Below are 13607 nucleotides of genomic sequence, written 5' to 3'. Positions count from 1 at the left end.
CCAGTTTCCAGCGTAGGGCTGAGCAACTGCATCTGCTGGGGCCCGTTAGCTCAGTTGGTTAGAGCGTCGTGCTAATAACGCGAAGGTCGTGGGTTCGATCCCCCCACGGGCCACTGCTCTTTTACTACTACGAAAAGGCAGCGCCGATTTCAGCTGGCGAGTGTGATGACCAAAAGATCATCACCCTGCGTGGAAGTTGACAGAGGATCCGAACCCGACTCGTCGGGAAGCGCTACATCATTCACTCGGCAATGGCCATAATATCTTGAATACACTGGTTCTCAACCGATAAAGAGAAAATGAAAGAAAATGTCCGATTGCCGATGCGCAACCACTTTGGCCCCTGTCAGTACTTGGGCGGGTGAGCGCATGGGAACACAGGGTACTATTGGCAGTTTTACTTCCTATTTTTGTTTCTCCTTAGTTTTCGGAGCTGCAGCCCGATTCGGTCAGGGAGACGCCACCGTGAAATGAAGGGGGCGTGCTGTGTGTCCATCGCCTAGCCTCACCTCTCTTTACCTCTCTCAGTCGTTTCTCGTGCTTGTCGTTTTGATATAGGCCGATTTGAGAGCGTCAGCTCTCGCGTCAGCCGAGCAAAGTCGAGACACACTAAGGGCTGGTATGCAGCGAGTAGGAGGCCGGAAAAACAATAATTTAAGAGCGCGTGGCAAAAGTACTCATACGCGAAATTAAAAGCCTGCTGCGGTGGCCGGGAATCGAACCCGGATCAACTGCTTGGAAGGCAACTATGCTGACCATTACACCACCACCGCACAAGCGAGCGCCCCGCCTCCGCGCTGTGTCGGCTTCCCGCCTGTCGGCAGCGGCCGAAGGTGATCGTACCTGGCAGGCGCATTTCGAGGTAGGCTAGGGGAGCACATCCAGACGCATTCGGACAGCGTATCCGCGCACATTTCGCATCCTTTGGCAAGAGTCGGCGCCGGCGAGGACCGCGTTCTGGCGGCATTTTTAAGCAGTGCAGTGCAGGATTCAGCGTCTGCAGCATCTTCTCCACAGAATGCTACGGCGCTTGACGGCAGTCCCACTTTCCCTTGAGACATCTGCTCGGGAAGCAGCGTGAAGTTGCCGCTGGCCCCAGCATCGGTGGTTCAGTGGTAGAATGCTCGCCTGCCACGCGGGCGGCCCGGGTTCGATTCCCGGCCGATGCATCATTTTGCTTTTCCCGCGATAATGCTGCCGTGTGGCTTGCGCGCTTGAGATGCACGATCCGCAAGAATATATAGCTGGATTCCCTTGAGAAGAACCGAGAACGCAGCACTCGCCGGTCCCCACTAGGACGCTCGCATGATGTTCTGCAGACTAGCGTCGGCTTGGCCTCACAAGTTGCTGTGTCCAGGTGCCTCCGAGGCACTGAGCTTTAACGACAAGGAGTGCTGCCTATCGTTGCAACAGCTGCAGCAACACCGCAATCAACTGGGCCGGCAGTGCGCGTGTAGCAACAGAACACGTTACCCAGGAAGTACAGTGTCTCTACGTCTAATATTGGGTACGGTATTTACCCAGTTTCCAGGACCAGTGGTGCACCCGTGCCTCGGTAGCGCAGTAGGCAGCGCGTAAGTCTCATAATCTTAAGGTCGTGAGTTCGATCCTCACCCGGGGCATTTAATTTTCTGTGACTGATGGTGGCGCTGTTGCTAGGGCGCCAACGTAGTTCTTGTTTGTTATCCACAACTTTTCAACGCTTCAGCGGGAAAATGTTTACCTCCTGTTATTGCTACTTACAGCTTCCCTTTTCCTCTTCTCCCAGCAGAGCATGAAGCCAAAAGCATTGCTCTGCGGCGTTTGAGGTGCGCGCCTTGCCAGTCAGTCTGTGCAAAGATGCTCGCAAAGAGAGAAGGGCGCCGACGCGGCACTCGACACGAAATGCGACAAGCGACCGTACGAACGGTCGAACGAAACGGCCGCATCCGGTGTGGTCTAGTGGCTAGGATACCTGGCTTTCACCCAGGAGGCCCGGGTTCGATTCCCGGTACCGGAACGGAATTTTTTCCACACGAGTCGTGACAAGTTTGAGCTGTCCGAGCGGCCGTTTCCCGTCCTGCTCGCAATATAGCTACTGTTTCGTGACCGTCAGCAGAATATAGACTAGGGAAGCAGACGCACGACGACCATAGAAATGGTGTACGGCTTCATGCCACCAGTTTCCAGCGTAGGGCTGAGCAACTGCATCTGCTGGGGCCCGTTAGCTCAGTTGGTTAGAGCGTCGTGCTAATAACGCGAAGGTCGTGGGTTCGATCCCCCCACGGGCCACTGCTCTTTTACTACTACGAAAAGGCAGCGCCGATTTCAGCTGGCGAGTGTGATGACCAAAAGATCATCACCCTGCGTGGAAGTTGACAGAGGATCCGAACCCGACTCGTCGGGAAGCGCTACATCATTCACTCGGCAATGGCCATAATATCTTGAATACACTGGTTCTCAACCGATAAAGAGAAAATGAAAGAAAATGTCCGATTGCCGATGCGCAACCACTTTGGCCCCTGTCAGTACTTGGGCGGGTGAGCGCATGGGAACACAGGGTACTATTGGCAGTTTTACTTCCTATTTTTGTTTCTCCTTAGTTTTCGGAGCTGCAGCCCGATTCGGTCAGGGAGACGCCACCGTGAAATGAAGGGGGCGTGCTGTGTGTCCATCGCCTAGCCTCACCTCTCTTTACCTCTCTCAGTCGTTTCTCGTGCTTGTCGTTTTGATATAGGCCGATTTGAGAGCGTCAGCTCTCGCGTCAGCCGAGCAAAGTCGAGACAAGTCGAGACACACTAAGGGCTGGTATGCAGCGAGTAGGAGGCCGGAAAAACAATAATTTAAGAGCGCGTGGCAAAAGTACTCATACGCGAAATTAAAAGCCTGCTGCGGTGGCCGGGAATCGAACCCGGATCAACTGCTTGGAAGGCAACTATGCTGACCATTACACCACCACCGCACAAGCGAGCGCCCCGCCTCCGCGCTGTGTCGGCTTCCCGCCTGTCGGCAGCGGCCGAAGGTGATCGTACCTGGCAGGCGCATTTCGAGGTAGGCTAGGGGAGCACATCCAGACGCATTCGGACAGCGTATCCGCGCACATTTCGCATCCTTTGGCAAGAGTCGGCGCCGGCGAGGACCGCGTTCTGGCGGCATTTTTAAGCAGTGCAGTGCAGGATTCAGCGTCTGCAGCATCTTCTCCACAGAATGCTACGGCGCTTGACGGCAGTCCCACTTTCCCTTGAGACATCTGCTCGGGAAGCAGCGTGAAGTTGCCGCTGGCCCCAGCATCGGTGGTTCAGTGGTAGAATGCTCGCCTGCCACGCGGGCGGCCCGGGTTCGATTCCCGGCCGATGCATCATTTTGCTTTTCCCGCGATAATGCTGCCGTGTGGCTTGCGCGCTTGAGATGCACGATCCGCAAGAATATATAGCTGGATTCCCTTGAGAAGAACCGAGAACGCAGCACTCGCCGGTCCCCACTAGGACGCTCGCATGATGTTCTGCAGACTAGCGTCGGCTTGGCCTCACAAGTTGCTGTGTCCAGGTGCCTCCGAGGCACTGAGCTTTAACGACAAGGAGTGCTGCCTATCGTTGCAACAGCTGCAGCAACACCGCAATCAACTGGGCCGGCAGTGCGCGTGTAGCAACAGAACACGTTACCCAGGAAGTACAGTGTCTCTACGTCTAATATTGGGTACGGTATTTACCCAGTTTCCAGGACCAGTGGTGCACCCGTGCCTCGGTAGCGCAGTAGGCAGCGCGTAAGTCTCATAATCTTAAGGTCGTGAGTTCGATCCTCACCCGGGGCATTTAATTTTCTGTGACTGATGGTGGCGCTGTTGCTAGGGCGCCAACGTAGTTCTTGTTTGTTATCCACAACTTTTCAACGCTTCAGCGGGAAAATGTTTACCTCCTGTTATTGCTACTTACAGCTTCCCTTTTCCTCTTCTCCCAGCAGAGCATGAAGCCAAAAGCATTGCTCTGCGGCGTTTGAGGTGCGCGCCTTGCCAGTCAGTCTGTGCAAAGATGCTCGCAAAGAGAGAAGGGCGCCGACGCGGCACTCGACACGAAATGCGACAAGCGACCGTACGAACGGTCGAACGAAACGGCCGCATCCGGTGTGGTCTAGTGGCTAGGATACCTGGCTTTCACCCAGGAGGCCCGGGTTCGATTCCCGGTACCGGAACGGAATTTTTTCCACACGAGTCGTGACAAGTTTGAGCTGTCCGAGCGGCCGTTTCCCGTCCTGCTCGCAATATAGCTACTGTTTCGTGACCGTCAGCAGAATATAGACTAGGGAAGCAGACGCACGACGACCATAGAAATGGTGTACGGCTTCATGCCACCAGTTTCCAGCGTAGGGCTGAGCAACTGCATCTGCTGGGGCCCGTTAGCTCAGTTGGTTAGAGCGTCGTGCTAATAACGCGAAGGTCGTGGGTTCGATCCCCCCACGGGCCACTGCTCTTTTACTACTACGAAAAGGCAGCGCCGATTTCAGCTGGCGAGTGTGATGACCAAAAGATCATCACCCTGCGTGGAAGTTGACAGAGGATCCGAACCCGACTCGTCGGGAAGCGCTACATCATTCACTCGGCAATGGCCATAATATCTTGAATACACTGGTTCTCAACCGATAAAGAGAAAATGAAAGAAAATGTCCGATTGCCGATGCGCAACCACTTTGGCCCCTGTCAGTACTTGGGCGGGTGAGCGCATGGGAACACAGGGTACTATTGGCAGTTTTACTTCCTATTTTTGTTTCTCCTTAGTTTTCGGAGCTGCAGCCCGATTCGGTCAGGGAGACGCCACCGTGAAATGAAGGGGGCGTGCTGTGTGTCCATCGCCTAGCCTCACCTCTCTTTACCTCTCTCAGTCGTTTCTCGTGCTTGTCGTTTTGATATAGGCCGATTTGAGAGCGTCAGCTCTCGCGTCAGCCGAGCAAAGTCGAGACAAGTCGAGACACACTAAGGGCTGGTATGCAGCGAGTAGGAGGCCGGAAAAACAATAATTTAAGAGCGCGTGGCAAAAGTACTCATACGCGAAATTAAAAGCCTGCTGCGGTGGCCGGGAATCGAACCCGGATCAACTGCTTGGAAGGCAACTATGCTGACCATTACACCACCACCGCACAAGCGAGCGCCCCGCCTCCGCGCTGTGTCGGCTTCCCGCCTGTCGGCAGCGGCCGAAGGTGATCGTACCTGGCAGGCGCATTTCGAGGTAGGCTAGGGGAGCACATCCAGACGCATTCGGACAGCGTATCCGCGCACATTTCGCATCCTTTGGCAAGAGTCGGCGCCGGCGAGGACCGCGTTCTGGCGGCATTTTTAAGCAGTGCAGTGCAGGATTCAGCGTCTGCAGCATCTTCTCCACAGAATGCTACGGCGCTTGACGGCAGTCCCACTTTCCCTTGAGACATCTGCTCGGGAAGCAGCGTGAAGTTGCCGCTGGCCCCAGCATCGGTGGTTCAGTGGTAGAATGCTCGCCTGCCACGCGGGCGGCCCGGGTTCGATTCCCGGCCGATGCATCATTTTGCTTTTCCCGCGATAATGCTGCCGTGTGGCTTGCGCGCTTGAGATGCACGATCCGCAAGAATATATAGCTGGATTCCCTTGAGAAGAACCGAGAACGCAGCACTCGCCGGTCCCCACTAGGACGCTCGCATGATGTTCTGCAGACTAGCGTCGGCTTGGCCTCACAAGTTGCTGTGTCCAGGTGCCTCCGAGGCACTGAGCTTTAACGACAAGGAGTGCTGCCTATCGTTGCAACAGCTGCAGCAACACCGCAATCAACTGGGCCGGCAGTGCGCGTGTAGCAACAGAACACGTTACCCAGGAAGTACAGTGTCTCTACGTCTAATATTGGGTACGGTATTTACCCAGTTTCCAGGACCAGTGGTGCACCCGTGCCTCGGTAGCGCAGTAGGCAGCGCGTAAGTCTCATAATCTTAAGGTCGTGAGTTCGATCCTCACCCGGGGCATTTAATTTTCTGTGACTGATGGTGGCGCTGTTGCTAGGGCGCCAACGTAGTTCTTGTTTGTTATCCACAACTTTTCAACGCTTCAGCGGGAAAATGTTTACCTCCTGTTATTGCTACTTACAGCTTCCCTTTTCCTCTTCTCCCAGCAGAGCATGAAGCCAAAAGCATTGCTCTGCGGCGTTTGAGGTGCGCGCCTTGCCAGTCAGTCTGTGCAAAGATGCTCGCAAAGAGAGAAGGGCGCCGACGCGGCACTCGACACGAAATGCGACAAGCGACCGTACGAACGGTCGAACGAAACGGCCGCATCCGGTGTGGTCTAGTGGATAGGATACCTGGCTTTCACCCAGGAGGCCCGGGTTCGATTCCCGGTACCGGAACGGAATTTTTTCCACACGAGTCGTGACAAGTTTGAGCTGTCCGAGCGGCCGTTTCCCGTCCTGCTCGCAATATAGCTACTGTTTCGTGACCGTCAGCAGAATATAGACTAGGGAAGCAGACGCACGACGACCATAGAAATGGTGTACGGCTTCATGCCACCAGTTTCCAGCGTAGGGCTGAGCAACTGCATCTGCTGGGGCCCGTTAGCTCAGTTGGTTAGAGCGTCGTGCTAATAACGCGAAGGTCGTGGGTTCGATCCCCCCACGGGCCACTGCTCTTTTACTACTACGAAAAGGCAGCGCCGATTTCAGCTGGCGAGTGTGATGACCAAAAGATCATCACCCTGCGTGGAAGTTGACAGAGGATCCGAACCCGACTCGTCGGGAAGCGCTACATCATTCACTCGGCAATGGCCATAATATCTTGAATACACTGGTTCTCAACCGATAAAGAGAAAATGAAAGAAAATGTCCGATTGCCGATGCGCAACCACTTTGGCCCCTGTCAGTACTTGGGCGGGTGAGCGCATGGGAACACAGGGTACTATTGGCAGTTTTACTTCCTATTTTTGTTTCTCCTTAGTTTTCGGAGCTGCAGCCCGATTCGGTCAGGGAGACGCCACCGTGAAATGAAGGGGGCGTGCTGTGTGTCCATCGCCTAGCCTCACCTCTCTTTACCTCTCTCAGTCGTTTCTCGTGCTTGTCGTTTTGATATAGGCCGATTTGAGAGCGTCAGCTCTCGCGTCAGCCGAGCAAAGTCGAGACAAGTCGAGACACACTAAGGGCTGGTATGCAGCGAGTAGGAGGCCGGAAAAACAATAATTTAAGAGCGCGTGGCAAAAGTACTCATACGCGAAATTAAAAGCCTGCTGCGGTGGCCGGGAATCGAACCCGGATCAACTGCTTGGAAGGCAACTATGCTGACCATTACACCACCACCGCACAAGCGAGCGCCCCGCCTCCGCGCTGTGTCGGCTTCCCGCCTGTCGGCAGCGGCCGAAGGTGATCGTACCTGGCAGGCGCATTTCGAGGTAGGCTAGGGGAGCACATCCAGACGCATTCGGACAGCGTATCCGCGCACATTTCGCATCCTTTGGCAAGAGTCGGCGCCGGCGAGGACCGCGTTCTGGCGGCATTTTTAAGCAGTGCAGTGCAGGATTCAGCGTCTGCAGCATCTTCTCCACAGAATGCTACGGCGCTTGACGGCAGTCCCACTTTCCCTTGAGACATCTGCTCGGGAAGCAGCGTGAAGTTGCCGCTGGCCCCAGCATCGGTGGTTCAGTGGTAGAATGCTCGCCTGCCACGCGGGCGGCCCGGGTTCGATTCCCGGCCGATGCATCATTTTGCTTTTCCCGCGATAATGCTGCCGTGTGGCTTGCGCGCTTGAGATGCACGATCCGCAAGAATATATAGCTGGATTCCCTTGAGAAGAACCGAGAACGCAGCACTCGCCGGTCCCCACTAGGACGCTCGCATGATGTTCTGCAGACTAGCGTCGGCTTGGCCTCACAAGTTGCTGTGTCCAGGTGCCTCCGAGGCACTGAGCTTTAACGACAAGGAGTGCTGCCTATCGTTGCAACAGCTGCAGCAACACCGCAATCAACTGGGCCGGCAGTGCGCGTGTAGCAACAGAACACGTTACCCAGGAAGTACAGTGTCTCTACGTCTAATATTGGGTACGGTATTTACCCAGTTTCCAGGACCAGTGGTGCACCCGTGCCTCGGTAGCGCAGTAGGCAGCGCGTAAGTCTCATAATCTTAAGGTCGTGAGTTCGATCCTCACCCGGGGCATTTAATTTTCTGTGACTGATGGTGGCGCTGTTGCTAGGGCGCCAACGTAGTTCTTGTTTGTTATCCACAACTTTTCAACGCTTCAGCGGGAAAATGTTTACCTCCTGTTATTGCTACTTACAGCTTCCCTTTTCCTCTTCTCCCAGCAGAGCATGAAGCCAAAAGCATTGCTCTGCGGCGTTTGAGGTGCGCGCCTTGCCAGTCAGTCTGTGCAAAGATGCTCGCAAAGAGAGAAGGGCGCCGACGCGGCACTCGACACGAAATGCGACAAGCGACCGTACGAACGGTCGAACGAAACGGCCGCATCCGGTGTGGTCTAGTGGCTAGGATACCTGGCTTTCACCCAGGAGGCCCGGGTTCGATTCCCGGTACCGGAACGGAATTTTTTCCACACGAGTCGTGACAAGTTTGAGCTGTCCGAGCGGCCGTTTCCCGTCCTGCTCGCAATATAGCTACTGTTTCGTGACCGTCAGCAGAATATAGACTAGGGAAGCAGACGCACGACGACCATAGAAATGGTGTACGGCTTCATGCCACCAGTTTCCAGCGTAGGGCTGGGCAACTGCATCTGCTGGGGCCCGTTAGCTCAGTTGGTTAGAGCGTCGTGCTAATAACGCGAAGGTCGTGGGTTCGATCCCCCCACGGGCCACTGCTCTTTTACTACTACGAAAAGGCAGCGCCGATTTCAGCTGGCGAGTGTGATGACCAAAAGATCATCACCCTGCGTGGAAGTTGACAGAGGATCCGAACCCGACTCGTCGGGAAGCGCTACATCATTCACTCGGCAATGGCCATAATATCTTGAATACACTGGTTCTCAACCGATAAAGAGAAAATGAAAGAAAATGTCCGATTGCCGATGCGCAACCACTTTGGCCCCTGTCAGTACTTGGGCGGGTGAGCGCATGGGAACACAGGGTACTATTGGCAGTTTTACTTCCTATTTTTGTTTCTCCTTAGTTTTCGGAGCTGCAGCCCGATTCGGTCAGGGAGACGCCACCGTGAAATGAAGGGGGCGTGCTGTGTGTCCATCGCCTAGCCTCACCTCTCTTTACCTCTCTCAGTCGTTTCTCGTGCTTGTCGTTTTGATATAGGCCGATTTGAGAGCGTCAGCTCTCGCGTCAGCCGAGCAAAGTCGAGACAAGTCGAGACACACTAAGGGCTGGTATGCAGCGAGTAGGAGGCCGGAAAAACAATAATTTAAGAGCGCGTGGCAAAAGTACTCATACGCGAAATTAAAAGCCTGCTGCGGTGGCCGGGAATCGAACCCGGATCAACTGCTTGGAAGGCAACTATGCTGACCATTACACCACCACCGCACAAGCGAGCGCCCCGCCTCCGCGCTGTGTCGGCTTCCCGCCTGTCGGCAGCGGCCGAAGGTGATCGTACCTGGCAGGCGCATTTCGAGGTAGGCTAGGGGAGCACATCCAGACGCATTCGGACAGCGTATCCGCGCACATTTCGCATCCTTTGGCAAGAGTCGGCGCCGGCGAGGACCGCGTTCTGGCGGCATTTTTAAGCAGTGCAGTGCAGGATTCAGCGTCTGCAGCATCTTCTCCACAGAATGCTACGGCGCTTGACGGCAGTCCCACTTTCCCTTGAGACATCTGCTCGGGAAGCAGCGTGAAGTTGCCGCTGGCCCCAGCATCGGTGGTTCAGTGGTAGAATGCTCGCCTGCCACGCGGGCGGCCCGGGTTCGATTCCCGGCCGATGCATCATTTTGCTTTTCCCGCGATAATGCTGCCGTGTGGCTTGCGCGCTTGAGATGCACGATCCGCAAGAATATATAGCTGGATTCCCTTGAGAAGAACCGAGAACGCAGCACTCGCCGGTCCCCACTAGGACGCTCGCATGATGTTCTGCAGACTAGCGTCGGCTTGGCCTCACAAGTTGCTGTGTCCAGGTGCCTCCGAGGCACTGAGCTTTAACGACAAGGAGTGCTGCCTATCGTTGCAACAGCTGCAGCAACACCGCAATCAACTGGGCCGGCAGTGCGCGTGTAGCAACAGAACACGTTACCCAGGAAGTACAGTGTCTCTACGTCTAATATTGGGTACGGTATTTACCCAGTTTCCAGGACCAGTGGTGCACCCGTGCCTCGGTAGCGCAGTAGGCAGCGCGTAAGTCTCATAATCTTAAGGTCGTGAGTTCGATCCTCACCCGGGGCATTTAATTTTTCTGTGACTGATGGTGGCGCTGTTGCTAGGGCGCCAACGTAGTTCTTGTTTGTTATCCACAACTTTTCAACGCTTCAGCGGGAAAATGTTTACCTCCTGTTATTGCTACTTACAGCTTCCCTTTTCCTCTTCTCCCAGCAGAGCATGAAGCCAAAAGCATTGCTCTGCGGCGTTTGAGGTGCGCGCCCTTGCCAGTCAGTCTGTGCAAAGATGCTCGCAAAGAGAGAAGGGCGCCGACGCGGCACTCGACACGAAATGCGACAAGCGACCGTACGAACGGTCGAACGAAACGGCCGCATCCGGTGTGGTCTAGTGGCTAGGATACCTGGCTTTCACCCAGGAGGCCCGGTTCGATTCCCGGTACCGGAACGGAATTTTTTCCACACGAGTCGTGACAAGTTTGAGCTGTCCGAGCGGCCGTTTCCCGTCCTGCTCGCAATATAGCTACTGTTTCGTGACCGTCAGCAGAATATAGACTAGGGAAGCAGGACGCACGACGACCATAGAAATGGTGTACGGCTTCATGCCACCAGTTTCCAGCGTAGGGCTGAGCAACTGCATCTGCTGGGGCCCGTTAGCTCAGTTGGTTAGAGCGTCGTGCTAATAACGCGAAGGTCGTGGTTCGATCCCCCCCACGGCCACTGCTCTTTTACTACTACGAAAAGGCAGCGCCGATTTCAGCTGGCGAGTGTGATGACCAAAAGATCATCACCCCTGCGTGGAAGTTGACAGAGGATCCGAACCCGACTCGTCGGGAAGCGCTACATCATTCACTCGGCAATGGCCATAATATCTTGAATACACTGGTTCTCAACCGATAAGAGAAAATGAAAGAAAATGTCCGATTGCCGATGCGCAACCACTTTGGCCCCTGTCAGTACTTGGGCGGGTGAGCGCATGGGAACACAGGGTACTATTGGCAGTTTTACTTCCTATTTTTGTTTCTCCTTAGTTTTCGGAGCTGCAGCCCGATTCGGTCAGGGAGACGCCACCGTGAAAATGAAGGGGGCGTGCTGTGTGTCCATCGCCTAGCCTCACCTCTCTTTACCTCTCTCAGTCGTTTCTCGTGCTTGTCGTTTTGATATAGGCCCGATTTGAGAGCGTCAGCTTCTCGCGTCAGCCGAGCAAAGTCGAGACAAAGTCGAGACACACTAAGGGCTGGTATGCAGCGAGTAGGAGGCCGGGAAAAAACAATAATTTAAGAGCGCGTGGCAAAAGTACTCATACGCGAAATTAAAAGCCTGCTGCGGTGGCGGGAATCGAACCCGATCAACTGCTTGGAAGGCAACTATGCTGACCATTACACCACCACCGCACAAGCGAGCGCCCCGCCTCCGCGCTGTGTCGGCTTCCCGCCTGTCGGCAGCGGCCGAAGGTGATCGTCCTGCAGGCGCATTTCGAGGTAGGCTAGGGGAGCACATCCAGACGCATTCGGACAGCGTATCCGCGCACATTTCGCATCCTTTGGCAAGAGTCGGCGCCGGCGAGGACCGCGTTCTGGCGGCATTTTTAAGCAGTGCAGTGCAGGATTCAGCGTCTGCAGCATCTCTCCACAGAATGCTACGGCGCTTGACGGCAGTCCCACTTTCCCTTGAGACATCTGCTCGGGAAGCAGCGTGAAGTTGCCGCTGGCCCCAGCATCGGTGGTTCAGTGGTAGAATGCTCGCCTGCCACGCGGGGCGGCCGGGTTCGATTCCCGGCCGATGCATCATTTTGCTTTTCCCGCGATAATGCTGCCGTGTGGCTTGCGCGCTTGAGATGCACGATCCGCAAGAATATATAGCTGGATTCCCTTGAGGAAGAACCGAGAACGCAGCACTCGCCGGTCCCCACTAGGACGCTCGCATGATGTTCTGCAGACTAGCGTCGGCTTGGCCTCACAAGTTGCTGTGTCCAGGTGCCTCCGAGGCACTGAGCTTTAACGACAAGGAGTGCTTGCCTATCGTTGCAACAGCTGCAGCAACACCGCAATCAACTGGGCCGGCAGTGCGCGTGTAGCAACAGAACACGTTACCCAGAAGTACAGTGTCTCTACGTCTAATATTGGGTACGGTATTTACCCAGTTTCCAGGACCAGTGGTGCACCCGTGCTCGGTAGCGCAGTAGGCAGCGCGTAAGTCTCATAATCTTAAGGTCGTGAGTTCGATCCTCACCCGGGGCATTTAATTTTCTGTGACTGATGGTGGCGCTGTTGCTAGGGCGCCCAACGTAGTTCTTGTTTGTTATCCACAACTTTTCAACGCTTCAGCGGGAAAATGTTTACCTCCTGTTATTGCTACTTACAGCTTCCCTTTTCCTCTTCTCCCAGCAGAAGCATGAAGCCAAAAGCATTGCTCTGCGGCGTTTGAGGTGCGCGCCTTGCCAGTCAGTCTGTGCAAAGATGCTCGCAAAGAGAGAAGGGCGCCGACGCGGCACTCGACACGAAATGCGACAAGCGACCGTACGAACGGTCGAACGAAACGGCCGCATCCGGTGTGGTCTAGTGGCTAGGATACCTGGCTTTCACCCAGGAGGCCCGGGTTCGATTCCCGGTACCGGAACGGAATTTTTTCCACACGAGTCGTGACAAGTTTGAGCTGTCCGAGCGGCCGTTTCCCGTCCTGCTCGCAATATAGCTACTGTTTCGTGACCGTCCAGCAGAATATAGACTAGGGAAGCAGACGCACGACGACCATAGAAATGGTGTACGGCTTCATGCCACCAGTTTCCAGCGTAGGGCTGAGCAACTGCATCTGCTGGGGCCCGTTAGCTCAGTTGGTTAGAGCGTCGTGCTAATAACGCGAAGGTCGTGGGTTCGATCCCCCCACGGGCCACTGCTCTTTTACTACTAACGAAAAGGCAGCGCCGATTTCAGCTGGCGAGTGTGATGACCAAAAGATCATCACCCTCGCGTGGAAGTTGACAGAGGATCCGAACCCGACTCGTCGGGAAGCGCTACATCATTCACTCGGCAATGGCCATAATATCTTGAATACACTGGTTCTCAACCGATAAAGAGAAAATGAAAGAAAATGTCCGATTGCCGATGCGCAACCACTTGGGCCCCTGTCAGTACTTGGGCGGGGGTGAGCGCATGGGAACACAGGGTACTATTGGCAGTTGTACTTCCTATTTTTGTTTCTTCCTTAGTTTCGGAGCTGCAGCCGATTCGGTCAGGGAGACGCCACCGTGAAATGAAGGGGCGTGCTGTGTGTCCATCGCCTAGCCTCACCTCTCTTTTACCTCTCTCAGTCGTTTCTCGTGCTTGTCGTTTTGATATAGGCGATTTGAGAGCGTCAGCTCTCGCGTCAGCCGAGCAAAGTCG

The 13607-nt window shown here is 55.0% G+C and overlaps 29 non-coding genes across 29 annotated transcripts; 24 read left to right on the top strand and 5 right to left on the bottom strand.

The window, feature by feature from the left end:
- Nucleotides 1–39: 39 nt before the first annotated feature.
- Trnai-aau lies at nucleotides 40–113 on the top strand. The gene has a single exon. It is a non-coding gene; the product is annotated as a tRNA-Ile (tRNA).
- Nucleotides 114–701: 588 nt separating this feature from the next.
- On the bottom strand, nucleotides 702–773 carry Trnag-ucc. The gene has a single exon. It is a non-coding gene; the product is annotated as a tRNA-Gly (tRNA).
- Nucleotides 774–1098: 325 nt separating this feature from the next.
- Trnag-gcc lies at nucleotides 1099–1169 on the top strand. Its single transcript has one exon. It is a non-coding gene; the product is annotated as a tRNA-Gly (tRNA).
- Nucleotides 1170–1549: 380 nt separating this feature from the next.
- Nucleotides 1550–1622, top strand: Trnam-cau. The gene has a single exon. It is a non-coding gene; the product is annotated as a tRNA-Met (tRNA).
- Nucleotides 1623–1927: 305 nt separating this feature from the next.
- Nucleotides 1928–1999, top strand: Trnae-uuc. The gene has a single exon. It is a non-coding gene; the product is annotated as a tRNA-Glu (tRNA).
- Nucleotides 2000–2197: 198 nt separating this feature from the next.
- Nucleotides 2198–2271, top strand: Trnai-aau. Its single transcript has one exon. It is a non-coding gene; the product is annotated as a tRNA-Ile (tRNA).
- Nucleotides 2272–2869: 598 nt separating this feature from the next.
- Trnag-ucc lies at nucleotides 2870–2941 on the bottom strand. Its single transcript has one exon. It is a non-coding gene; the product is annotated as a tRNA-Gly (tRNA).
- Nucleotides 2942–3266: 325 nt separating this feature from the next.
- Nucleotides 3267–3337, top strand: Trnag-gcc. The gene has a single exon. It is a non-coding gene; the product is annotated as a tRNA-Gly (tRNA).
- Nucleotides 3338–3717: 380 nt separating this feature from the next.
- On the top strand, nucleotides 3718–3790 carry Trnam-cau. Its single transcript has one exon. It is a non-coding gene; the product is annotated as a tRNA-Met (tRNA).
- A 305-nt stretch (nucleotides 3791–4095) lies between these two features.
- Trnae-uuc lies at nucleotides 4096–4167 on the top strand. Its single transcript has one exon. It is a non-coding gene; the product is annotated as a tRNA-Glu (tRNA).
- Nucleotides 4168–4365: 198 nt separating this feature from the next.
- Nucleotides 4366–4439, top strand: Trnai-aau. The gene has a single exon. It is a non-coding gene; the product is annotated as a tRNA-Ile (tRNA).
- Nucleotides 4440–5037: 598 nt separating this feature from the next.
- Trnag-ucc lies at nucleotides 5038–5109 on the bottom strand. Its single transcript has one exon. It is a non-coding gene; the product is annotated as a tRNA-Gly (tRNA).
- A 325-nt stretch (nucleotides 5110–5434) lies between these two features.
- Trnag-gcc lies at nucleotides 5435–5505 on the top strand. Its single transcript has one exon. It is a non-coding gene; the product is annotated as a tRNA-Gly (tRNA).
- Nucleotides 5506–5885: 380 nt separating this feature from the next.
- On the top strand, nucleotides 5886–5958 carry Trnam-cau. The gene has a single exon. It is a non-coding gene; the product is annotated as a tRNA-Met (tRNA).
- Nucleotides 5959–6263: 305 nt separating this feature from the next.
- Trnae-uuc lies at nucleotides 6264–6335 on the top strand. Its single transcript has one exon. It is a non-coding gene; the product is annotated as a tRNA-Glu (tRNA).
- Nucleotides 6336–6533: 198 nt separating this feature from the next.
- Trnai-aau lies at nucleotides 6534–6607 on the top strand. Its single transcript has one exon. It is a non-coding gene; the product is annotated as a tRNA-Ile (tRNA).
- A 598-nt stretch (nucleotides 6608–7205) lies between these two features.
- Nucleotides 7206–7277, bottom strand: Trnag-ucc. The gene has a single exon. It is a non-coding gene; the product is annotated as a tRNA-Gly (tRNA).
- Nucleotides 7278–7602: 325 nt separating this feature from the next.
- Nucleotides 7603–7673, top strand: Trnag-gcc. Its single transcript has one exon. It is a non-coding gene; the product is annotated as a tRNA-Gly (tRNA).
- A 380-nt stretch (nucleotides 7674–8053) lies between these two features.
- Trnam-cau lies at nucleotides 8054–8126 on the top strand. The gene has a single exon. It is a non-coding gene; the product is annotated as a tRNA-Met (tRNA).
- A 305-nt stretch (nucleotides 8127–8431) lies between these two features.
- Nucleotides 8432–8503, top strand: Trnae-uuc. The gene has a single exon. It is a non-coding gene; the product is annotated as a tRNA-Glu (tRNA).
- A 198-nt stretch (nucleotides 8504–8701) lies between these two features.
- Trnai-aau lies at nucleotides 8702–8775 on the top strand. Its single transcript has one exon. It is a non-coding gene; the product is annotated as a tRNA-Ile (tRNA).
- A 598-nt stretch (nucleotides 8776–9373) lies between these two features.
- Nucleotides 9374–9445, bottom strand: Trnag-ucc. The gene has a single exon. It is a non-coding gene; the product is annotated as a tRNA-Gly (tRNA).
- Nucleotides 9446–9770: 325 nt separating this feature from the next.
- Nucleotides 9771–9841, top strand: Trnag-gcc. The gene has a single exon. It is a non-coding gene; the product is annotated as a tRNA-Gly (tRNA).
- A 380-nt stretch (nucleotides 9842–10221) lies between these two features.
- On the top strand, nucleotides 10222–10294 carry Trnam-cau. Its single transcript has one exon. It is a non-coding gene; the product is annotated as a tRNA-Met (tRNA).
- Nucleotides 10295–10601: 307 nt separating this feature from the next.
- Trnae-uuc lies at nucleotides 10602–10672 on the top strand. The gene has a single exon. It is a non-coding gene; the product is annotated as a tRNA-Glu (tRNA).
- Nucleotides 10673–11940: 1268 nt separating this feature from the next.
- Nucleotides 11941–12011, top strand: Trnag-gcc. Its single transcript has one exon. It is a non-coding gene; the product is annotated as a tRNA-Gly (tRNA).
- Nucleotides 12012–12391: 380 nt separating this feature from the next.
- On the top strand, nucleotides 12392–12465 carry Trnam-cau. Its single transcript has one exon. It is a non-coding gene; the product is annotated as a tRNA-Met (tRNA).
- A 306-nt stretch (nucleotides 12466–12771) lies between these two features.
- Trnae-uuc lies at nucleotides 12772–12843 on the top strand. Its single transcript has one exon. It is a non-coding gene; the product is annotated as a tRNA-Glu (tRNA).
- A 199-nt stretch (nucleotides 12844–13042) lies between these two features.
- Nucleotides 13043–13116, top strand: Trnai-aau. The gene has a single exon. It is a non-coding gene; the product is annotated as a tRNA-Ile (tRNA).
- The last annotated feature ends 491 nt before the right edge of the window (nucleotides 13117–13607 follow it).

The sequence above is a fragment of the Schistocerca piceifrons genome, unplaced genomic scaffold (assembly GCF_021461385.2).
Source record: "Schistocerca piceifrons isolate TAMUIC-IGC-003096 unplaced genomic scaffold, iqSchPice1.1 HiC_scaffold_2124, whole genome shotgun sequence".
In the NCBI taxonomy this organism is placed as follows: Eukaryota; Metazoa; Arthropoda; class Insecta; order Orthoptera; family Acrididae; genus Schistocerca; species Schistocerca piceifrons.
This window is presented reverse-complemented; position numbering and strand designations above follow the sequence as displayed.